This window comes from Equus asinus, unplaced genomic scaffold (genome assembly GCF_041296235.1).
Source record: "Equus asinus isolate D_3611 breed Donkey unplaced genomic scaffold, EquAss-T2T_v2 contig_5, whole genome shotgun sequence".
Lineage (NCBI taxonomy): Eukaryota > Metazoa > Chordata > Mammalia > Perissodactyla > Equidae > Equus > Equus asinus.
Window position 1 is genome coordinate 248,199 of NW_027225182.1, and position 10,962 is coordinate 259,160.

Genomic DNA, 10,962 nt, shown 5'->3' on the forward strand with positions numbered 1-10,962 from the left:
AAGGATTTTCCAAGGACAGTTGGAAGTTACTGGGCTTAACTTAATGACATTCTAGATTGACCTGCCTGTCCAACTACAGGCAGTCACAAAGGGACAGAGAAACTCCTCAAGTTTTCTCCAAGCTGGAGTTTCTGGGGCATAAGCCATCCAACTGAAAGCGTTTCCAACTTTAAAATGCACCCAGGGGGTAAGTCTCTTAGGATGTTTGAGGCATTCCTCATGGTGGTAAAGCTGGTGTCCAATTGACAAGGCCAGAGAAAGGGTGCAAAGGCGCCTGACTGCAGGCATCAACATAGTTATAAGATCTAGTCAAATCCCACTTAGCCCAGGGCACTTAGTCCCTGAGCCAGCACAGGTGAGCCAGGCAGGGAAGCAGGAGGCAAAGGCCTGGAGAACAATGGAAAAGAGATCAGGCCTCACCCTCATGGCCTCTTCCCCAAGGGTTATCGAGATAGAGGTCACACAGCAGTTCCCATGCTGGGGCACACAGCACCATCAGGACAGTTGACAGAATAAACCACAGGTCTCCTATTGTCATAACCAATTCAGTAGGCACCTAAAATGCTTAACAAGTCAATCGCCAAGAGAGGGCACCCCACGTGGTTGCCGGGGTGATCAGGCCCAGAAACCAGAGTGGGGGCTCCCAGAGGTGGAGCCTTTCACACTTTAAAGATTTCTTTGTTTCTCAATTGCAAAGCTCAAAAGGAGCCCAAAAATGGTCACTGTCACTTTAAGAGAGAGGAAAGAAATGGGTCCATTACCTTGAAAATCTCCCGAACCTAGGGCAGCATCCTACTTGTTCTGCCTGTGGGGTTCCTATAGCAAGGGACGATGGGGCGCATCCCTCTGCATTGCATCCCTTGTACACCTTCCCTATTATGCCTGGCAGTCATTAAGTGCCAGGTGAGTTGTCCCCAGGATCAAAGAACAGAGAAAAACAGTGAAGAATTTTTCCTCCGGTCTGGGGGACATTCTACCCAATTGCGTCCTGGAGCCGTTCTCCCAAGAAGGGGTTCCCATACTCAACCAAAGGTTAGAGTTTGGTACTTGCCTTGAACCGGAGTCCCGATTGGGACTTGCAGTTCAGAGAGAGATCAGGTGCCAGAGGAAGGGATCCCAATCCAGCCTTAGGAAAAGAAACCTTCCACGGGAGTCTTGGAGATTGGCGGCCGTCCTAATGACTTAAGTGGCCGACCCGTGCCCATGTAAAATTTGTCTATTACAGATAGAGTCAGGAAGGAATGGATTAATTCATTGTCCATCACCCTCAGGCTTAAGGTACTGATTCTCTTCAGGCTGAATGCCACAATTTGCCCCATAGAGTAGCCATGGGCAAGCAAACATGGATTCATACAGCTATCCCAGAAAGTTCCCGATGGAGCAGTGAATTTAGATCCATCCTTGAAAAAGAGAAAGGCACAAGGAAAACTAGAACTTCAGCTCCCAAGCTGGTGAAGCAAGCTGGCTCAGCAGCCAAGGAGTCAAAAGAAAGACTTCCTAGGCTCAAGGCCTGGAAGTAGCACTCCTCTATTCAAATAGCGTGGGGACAGGGCCTATGGGCAGTGAAGAGCTGCAGCATGACAGCAGGACCCATGGCCAGGACTTAACAGGTCTTAGTCTTATAATATTGCATAAGGAAGCATTCCCAGAAAGACGTTTTAAAACATACTCAAGCAAAGTTGGTATAACCTCTCCATAAAAAGATAATCAGCTCAAGCATTCCAACCTTTATAATCTTAACACATAGACCTTTATATTTCACCAGTTCAATTATAACCTGAGTCAGGGTTTAAAACCTAGTTGCCATTTTCTTGTGTTTCCTTTTCAATTTGGCTTTTTTTTTTACAGATACCAATTAAGAATTATGATGAGAGCTCTCACAATTTTTTTCCCCAATTTAGAAGTTTTCCGAATTTAAATGATCCATCGTCTGGCTGATTTGACGAGTAGGATCTTAGCGACTCAACCAAAGCTTAACCAAGGACAAAGAGGCGCCCCCAAAAGAGATCCAGAAAGTTCACTCCCAAAAATAGCCTAAGAAAGTAAAGGCAAACAACAAATGTTGAGACGACAAAGGCCCCTTATGAAAGCAGTTGGGACCTCTTATGACAAACTTCCCTGAGAGCTTACACAGCCAGACAAAGAGAGCCAAGCTCTCAAGATAAACTTTCCCAGAGCCCCAGTCTATGTGACTGGCTGCCAAGATGCGTGCCGGTACATGCATCCTCCAATGGCAGAGACCAGAAAGGTCACAAAGCCAAGCTCTCAAGACATAGAACAAGACAAAAAACCCAGACAACAGTCTTATAGAGATGCCTGTGTTGTATGACAAACAAAAAGACAGAGACAAGGAAAAGTCTATCTCTGGGAGGAAAAGGATCTACAACCAGTGAGTGCTCAAATCCTAGAGTCGCTGAATCCGAGAAGCTAGCCCCACCAACATTTTCTCCTGTTAATCTAAATTTAGAAGAGCAAAAACCTCACCACTCTTGCTTCCTTTGGACTCTGCAGGCAGAGATCTGGGAGACTGATGTGGTAAGAACTCTTACCTCTTGCCGGCTCTCATCAGGGGTCCGGGATCTCTCAGCTGCAGCAGTCCAGGTGCAAGCAGTGTCCAGCCAGGGAAATTTCAGCCTGCTGACTATGCCAAAACTGTAGGGGAGGAGGACATCACCTCTCCACAAATGGGGGTTCGTCTGGCTGGAGAACGAATTAAATTCACATGAGACAGAATAGCAAGAGAAAATTAAACAAAGCTTTATGAGGAACCATGGCCTGGGGCCTTTATTCCCGAAGGAAGAAAGGGCACCCAAGTAGTGGGGTGCCAGAGTGGTTATATACCCCCAAACGGGGTGTTTCACATGTGATTGAAATGTCCCTCCCACAATAGTCACAAGATTGTCCTGTCCGCACAGTGCTTGATGGACACAGCAGGTAGTGGTCTGCTGTCTCAGAGGGCGTAGCTGGAGGCAAGTCGGTTGTCTGGAGCTGGGCGGTCACAGGTGAGCTCAGCAATCAGTTCCTAGCCTAAGGAAAGATGCTTAATCATTAAGAAATGCCAGCGTTGGGAGGGGGAGGGAAGTTAGTTACAGGAGGTTACCAGACTAGCACAATAAAATGAAGATTTTAAGTCTTTGTCTGTGGTATTGATTAAGAGTTTTTAGAGAGAAGGTCATCTCCTTTCTTCTTCCTGGTACAGAAAGGGAGGCACCTTTACAGATAGAGATTTACCTTACAGATGTAAATGTGTCCTAACAAAGGGCAAGTTCCACTCCTCAGAGCCTCCTTCCCTGTCCCACTTTATCAAAAGCAATCAGCCTCAAATAATCCTGATGCCAAAGAGACATATCTTGGGGTGGCCAATTCCAGGTCCCCACAATAACAAAAGAAAATCAAAAGAGACGTGGGAAATCAAGCTTCTGAAAAGGCCTGAATCAGTTCCCGAATTTGCAGCCTTTCCTCCAGACTCCCGTTGGCTTCGTGCTGTGATTGCAATTGCTTAACAAAGGGGGTATCCCAAGCCAGATTGCTAAGGCGAAAAGAAAGAAAGAAAGAGAGAAAGGAAAAAAAAACTGGGAAAACAAGTTTTTTCACCATGGTCTGCTATGACAACACCAAAATCAAATCTAAGGAAAATCTTTGTTCTATATGTCTGTCTGTCTGTATCTATATATGTTACAAATGTGTGATACTTTACCTCCAGATGGTACAATTTCTAAAGAGCTCTATTCCATTGACTTAAAGTAAGGGCTTACAAAAAAGTTTCTCTAAGAAGTTTTAACCCAAATGTCTTTCAAGTTAACATGACATAGATTAATCCTTGCTTAATGAAAGTTTAAGTTGTTGGTTTGATTGAAAAGGCATGCCCTCAAGAGTTGTAGGTATTTGCATATGATGCAGGCATGCAAGCCTGTGTTTACTAGTCAAATAAGTGCATGTTGTCTGTTAGAAATTCGTCAGGAAAATAACAGCTATAAATGATCAGTTTTGTCTGATGTCTCATGAGGTTTCCATAGGTAATCTGAACATAATTGTTGGAAACAAATGATTTAAATAGATAAAAGTGGATACAATAACTGTTTTATGGTCTGTATACTTGGGAAAAAAAACAGCTTTGAAATTCTTTTTGGTAACAATCTTGAGTTTTGCCAAGTTAAGTTAAATGATAAAAAATCTGAGTATCTGGGTCATTTTCTGATTGGATAGAACACTGAAACATTATTGCTAAACGTATCTAAGTTTATCTACTTTTGCCTTCTTATTGCAGAGAGGCTAAAAGTCTTTGGGTCTTTTACTGTAAAGTGTGGGGTGTTTCAAGAAATTATGAAAAGTGTTTAGAATGCTGATATAAAAGACAATTCATAATTGCTTACCATTTTCGTGTTTCCTACGGTTTGTTAAAGGTGAAAGAGTTCTAATATATGTGATTAAAGCTGCTAGAAATTAATAAGAAAAACAGTTCTGTACTTAAGGAAAGTAAGGTGTAAATTTTTAGTAAAGAGTGTATGAAGAATGGAATATTTTTGTTTGATGGGTTAAGAAAAGATAAACTGGTCCTAAAGTACTAGGTGGAAAAAAAAAACGAAAGACTTTGGGACAAATTCTGAAGGCAAAAAGAAAGTTGCACAAAGTCTGTGAAGGAGAAATTCTGAAAGGAGTTTTATGCCTGGTGAAGTTGGCTAAGATTGAAATGAATCTAATTAAGTAAATGGGTTTTAATATGAAAAAGTAAAGTGGTACAGAAGTTAAAATTTGGTTGTCTCTCAAAGGATAATTGTCTTGAACTTTTGGTCTGCTCTTGATAAAGAGGTTATAAAAGGTGTTCCTTTGAGTAAGTCTACCTAAAAGACAAATCCGTTTTGTTAGTATAATGACTGAGGTCATGCTTAAGACTTTTGATTGTTTCTGTTGTTGCTTTAAATGGATACCTGAGCATTGTCTGACAGTGACCGTTGTTTGAACAAGTGTTTTCAAATCTTTTGATATTTTTGACAAGCTTCTCCCTAAAGAATATTCAAGTCCCGAATGAAGGCTGTCTTTTAACCTGGTAGAAGGGGGAGGATTTCTCTGGGGATTTTCAGACGGCCCCTGGGACTTCAGAGAGACATTTGCTCTTCCTTCCTGTAAGGTGGAAGATTCTAAACTAATTAGGATTCCTTGGTAGGTTAATTTACATTGGAAGCATTATCAGATAAGCGATGATAATCTTTCCTAAGTGGTATTTGTGGGTAAATATTACTGATATAAGTGTTTTGAAAATTAGCTGACATTCCTAAAATTCTGATCTGTCCTGGCTATCAGCCATAATTCTATTATTTTAAGGTGTTGTATATCAGAGATAATAAGTTTCTCTGTCAATTGTCATTTTTAAGTCTTTTGTTGTCTACAGTCGGTTGTTTTACTCTGATGCTTTTTGCTTTTGCAAATACTTCTCATCTTCAGAGACATTCATGGAAAAAACTCTGACACTTACTCTGGATTACAGTTTTCTGATAAACTTTCAGATCACATAACTGGACTGGGTAAGAAATTACAGAAATCTACTGGAGAAACGGATAACCTCATAGATCTTCCTAACAGGAGCTTAAGCTCAGTAATCAATTATACAGGACTGTGTGAACTGATGAGGATGACTATAACTTTTTATGACTTTTATTTGAAATATTGTGTATTCTTTTGATGTTTTGTTTTGTTTTGTTTACTCAGATTTAAGGAAATCTTTTCTATTTTGCTAACTATGACTTACAGCAATTTAGTGATAGTATGCCTTTAAGAGCAAAACTGAAACATTTATCTTTTTCTCCCTACCTGATCCCTCCAGAATTGGGAAACCCTTTGTGAGTATGGTTATTTCATGGCAATACAGGTATTTGCATAAGTTCAATAAGAATCTGTTCTCCTTATAACAGGACATTGGTTGTATTACCAAGGCTTTGACTGGAATGTCATATTTGAGAGAAACATACAGACTCGGATATGACAATACTGCCTTTGAGGAAGAGGGTTGACTTTCTGGAAATAAAGCCACTTGGAAATATGGGCCTGGTATCTTGTTTACAGAGATTCTGGCACTCTTACCCGGTAAGTAAGGAAGCTTGCTTATCTGGCAGATGTAAGGAAACTTGGAATATTTTGGGGGACCTCAAGAAGAGAGGAGTCCACCCAAATCTGTAGGTACTGCAGGCAAAATCTGACAGCAAGTCCTTGGCGTGGCTTTCCTGGCCTCGAGAGGTCTTTGAAGTTCAATCTGAGATTCCTCAGAAAAAACTTCAGCAAAGCAGATTTAAGAGCCTATGTGATCAACTGCTATTCGTGCTGCACTTATGTAAATAATTGGGCCAAGTTTCTTGAAACTAAACTTATTTTGCAAACGAATTAGTCTTAATTTGGCTATCTTTGGTAAAAATGAGGGTGATTTTAGAGAGAAGAACTATGTTTCAGTGAAAAGCTATAAGACACATTTGTGGATGTTAGATCCTAGTTTTGTTAACTGTCTTTGAGGGTTTTTTTCCACCTGTGAACTGGACTGGATCCTGAATTCTTCTGCTGAAATATCTGCTTACAAATCTCCAAACTAATGTTTTCAATCTTTTCCTCATTTTCATTTGGAATCATTGAGATTTGAACCTGCTCTTTTTCCTGAAGCCTTGCAAACTAAAGCTGAACGACTTGATAAAAACTTGAGAGATTCCTGTCTGCTGCTGTGTAAGCTGTAAGCCACTCAGAAAGATATCTGAATGCCTGACGACATCATCAGAGACATTTCAAGCTGCTAAAGATGCTTCACTCTGACATCCAGAAGTCTTCTTGACTGGCTGCCTCCTGGACTCAGGAACTAGTTTATAATTTGCTCCAACCATTAACCTTGTTTTTCTTTTTATTTCCATAGAAATACTTCTTAAACACCTGATTGCTTGCTTCCAAAATAAAGGCCTAACTTTGGGAGCCCACCTGCGTCGCCACCTTCTAAAATGAATTTAACTGGACTGATCTATTACCAGGACTAAGAAATGTGTTCAGTGAGATGAAACAATCTACCACTCAGCTTCTGGATTGTGAAACTTTTAGTTTCAAAGGCGAGACTGTAGGGACCTGAAATTGGCCACCCCCAGATATGTCTCTTTGGCATCAGGATTATTTGAGGCTGATTGCTTTTGATAAAGTGGGACAGGGAAGGAGGCTCTGAGGAGTGGAACTTGCCCTTTGTTAGGACACATTTACATCTGTAAGGTAAATCTCTATCTGTAAAGGTGCCTCCCTCTCTGTAGGCAAGGAACTGATTGCTGCGCTCATCTGTGATCCCCCAGCCCGAGACAACACACCTGCCACCCCACGGCATTCACTGAGACAGCAGAAATATCTGCCTCCATCAAGCGCTGTGCTGACAGAGCAGGCTCGTGACTGTTGTAAAAGGGACATTTCAATCATACGTGAAACACCCTGTTTGGGGATATATAACCACTCTGTGCACCCCACTTCTTCGGTGCCCTTTCTTCCTTCGGGAAGACAGGCCCCGGGCCATGGCTCCTCATAAATCTTTGTTTAATTTTCTCTTGCTATTCTGTCTCAGGTGAACTTAATTCGTTCTCCGGCCAGACGAACCCACATTTGGGAAGAGGAAGTGTCTTCCTCCCCTACATTAACTAGCCTCACCATGCTGTACACTAGATCCTCAGAACTTATTCATCTGAAAACTGAAAGTTTGTACCCTTTAAACATCTCTCCCAGTCCCCTGAAAACCACCACTCTTATCTCTGTTTCTACAAGTTTCGTGTTTCCAGAGCCACATAGGGGACACTAAGTCTTCACAAAACACAGCGTGTGATTAAGTACAACAATTTCAGCCCATGTGCTTTTGTATGTGCTCCTCCCTTCTGCAGGCCTCTGACCTGGTTCTGGATTACATTCTCTCTCAGTTGGACACTCCGATAGCCTCCTTCCTCCTTTTCCTGCTTTCAATTTCTCCTTCATTCTGCACAGAAACACCAACTTTCTGGAGTACAACTTGATCATACCGCTCCCCTGCTTAGAAACCCTCACTACTACTCACTATCTTTGAATGAAATCTTCATCTCCAGGTCTGGCATCTAAGATCCTCCTGGATCTGGTCCCATCTTCTATCGTTTGATATTCTTCTTAATAGTCCTTACATTTTATACAAAGCAAACTCCTTGCCTTGAGCTTCATACATAACACTTTGCTTGGCTAACCTGCACCTTTGCCAGAGAGGGCGCTCTATTTCATCCCTTTGTATACAAACTGCGCTTGATCTCTAATGATCAGTCCCATATTACCAGAGACTTCCTGATCACCTTATGGGAAGGATCCTCCTTTCTCTGAATGCCCACGTAGCACACCCTAATGGCATTTATCACCTCCCATCTTGGATTTAGTTATTTATGTACATTTATTTATTTACTTATTGCCTCAAAAAAAGTGTTGAACAGAATTGCACAAGATGCTGGGGATAAAAAGGGAATATAGTCTACTGGTGAGATAGTAACAAGCCCTCGATTGACAAAATACAATATATTAAATATGATACTGGATGTTAATGAACTCTAAGTGGTCAGATAAAGGTTGGCCTAGATCTGTCTGTGGAGTCTCAGAGGAGTGGAGTGGAGTTCCAACGTAAAATATGTTTAGGTATTAATTAGCCAGTTGGACAAGACGGGGAGTTGGGAGGGGGTGAGGTAGGTAAAGGAGAGGCAGACAGCTCAGATGGAGGGCATGGCCACAGGAGAAATCACATTTGAGGAAGGCACGTTGCTGACTCTGACAGGATAGGGTATGCTGAGAGAATAGCAACTGAAGGAGAAGACACTGGTCAGGTAGACAAGGATCAGGTTTTGCTTTGCTAAGAAGTTTGGAGTTCAGTCTGTTAGCAAGCATGCTGAAAATGTCAATCAAGGGAATTGCAAGATTGGACTGTGGGTTAGACCCGGGTGGGGAAGTAGATTCCTCCAGAGACACAGAGAAACTTTAAGCAACCTGGTGGAGGTTACACATCTGATCCATCTTTGTATTCCCTGACTGCGCCCAGCACAGTGCCAGGCACGTGGGTTATATACAAATTGTATTTGTTAACAAGTGAAAGAAAATGAGATCTCCACTTTCAGACTAAAACACAAACAGAAGTATATTAGCTTTAAGCTTCGCACTTCACCTGCATTATTCAGATCACAGAAGTATAGGGCATCTTCTAGCTTCCTGAACCTTTTGATCCATGTCTCCGATTCTTCAGACTCGTTCTTCATCACTGGGTTCAGGAAAGGCTGTGAGACTGGCCTGATTTTCAAAGAGCTTGGGGGATCTTTGGGGGCTGAAGTCTCAGCAGTAGGGTTTTCTGGCTGCAGATCCTCTTCTAGAGTTTTCTACCAAAACAACACAACTATCTCACTGGCAACACATTCACCACCTAGATCTTCTCCAGTCTCTTGGCCAAAGATGAGGCCATACAGCTAGCGAGATTTACTGTAATGTCTGGCTTTGTAAAGCTTGGAGGATGGGTTTCAAGTCCTGAGTGCTATAGGACTACATCTGTGAAGCCTTCCAGGATGTAAATTACTGTGTTGAACGCTTTCTATTTTTTTAAGAGAAGGGTGAAATCATGACTTTAATCAGTTTGCATTTCTGATTTGCACAAAGAAAAGGTTTTTTTTTAACTGGTTGAGACTTTTCTTGATGTTCTATACTAGTGGGATTCATGGAGGAGGGTCTTCAGGAATTGCTTATAACTTCTCCACGGAAAAACCTCTGGACAATGAGCCTGAGGTTCTTCACAAAGAATGACTGGAAGAATAGTGACATTGTCTTAGGCTCATGGGCTCCTTGTAATGGACCATAAAGAACTTCTAGTTCTGTCTGTCCTGTTGATTTAACTAAGGGAGACGAGGCCCAGAGAGTGGAAGTGACTTACTGAGATCAGGCAGTGAATGGTAGACACAGAACTATAAGGAGATGTAGAGGTTATGTCTAGCTCAGTTTGGTATCCTAATCTCATGTCTACTGCAAAATAGAGATGTTTTTAGAATAATGGACAACCTAGTCCCGGCAGCCATGACAGGCATTCTGTCACCTACCATGTACAGAGTGGCATCCATTGTTTGATCTTCACAACTTCACTTTTCCAGGAATTTTCCCTCCTGCCGAGCCATATGGTTAGGGAGAGAACAGCCATATCTAAGTGTACAGTGCAGGACTGGGTATCTAATGCAAAGGGACCAATGCACTCATTGTTCAGTGATTTTGGAACGATTTGTGAGAGATGAAGACAGAGGGATATACAAACAGAGATCATTCTGTGTGAGAGGTGGGAACTCTCACAGGTTTTACACACTGTGTACTGGAAATGAGAAAAGGCTGATCTGTCCAGAAAGATAGAGACGGACAGAGAGAGAGAGTATGAAGCTAACAGCAGAGAGAAGGGAAAAGATACAGGAAGTCATGATGAAGCTCAAGTTCCCGGATTTTACTTCACTGTTACTTGTTACCTTTCTAACCTTAGGTAGCATAATACGCTTCTCGCTCCTTCCAATAAATTTAGTAGAGTTTCTTCTCTTAATTTCAATCCAAATAATCTTAACTAACTCACCATAGAATTATGACTCTAACTTTTGAAAATCATCTGTGCTTCCCCCAACATTCAAATACCTGTATTTCTCCAATATAGTACCTCTGTCTCAAACTTCTCACATAGAAAGTATGAAAATCCCATAGGTCTAAAGAATAGTAATTGAGATTAGAAGTCCAGTTTTAGTTGGTTAACAAACATGGATTAACCTGCTGCTGGGAAATGTGAAGAATTGTTTTGTTTGAAATAATAGAATGGTACATGATATGGTACCCACATGGATAACAAGCAACCAGTAAATTTTAAGAGATTAATATAAAAGAATTCTACTTGGATAAAATCAACTTTGGGAAGGGCTGAAAGTTTTCATAAAATAAACAGAGTAGTGA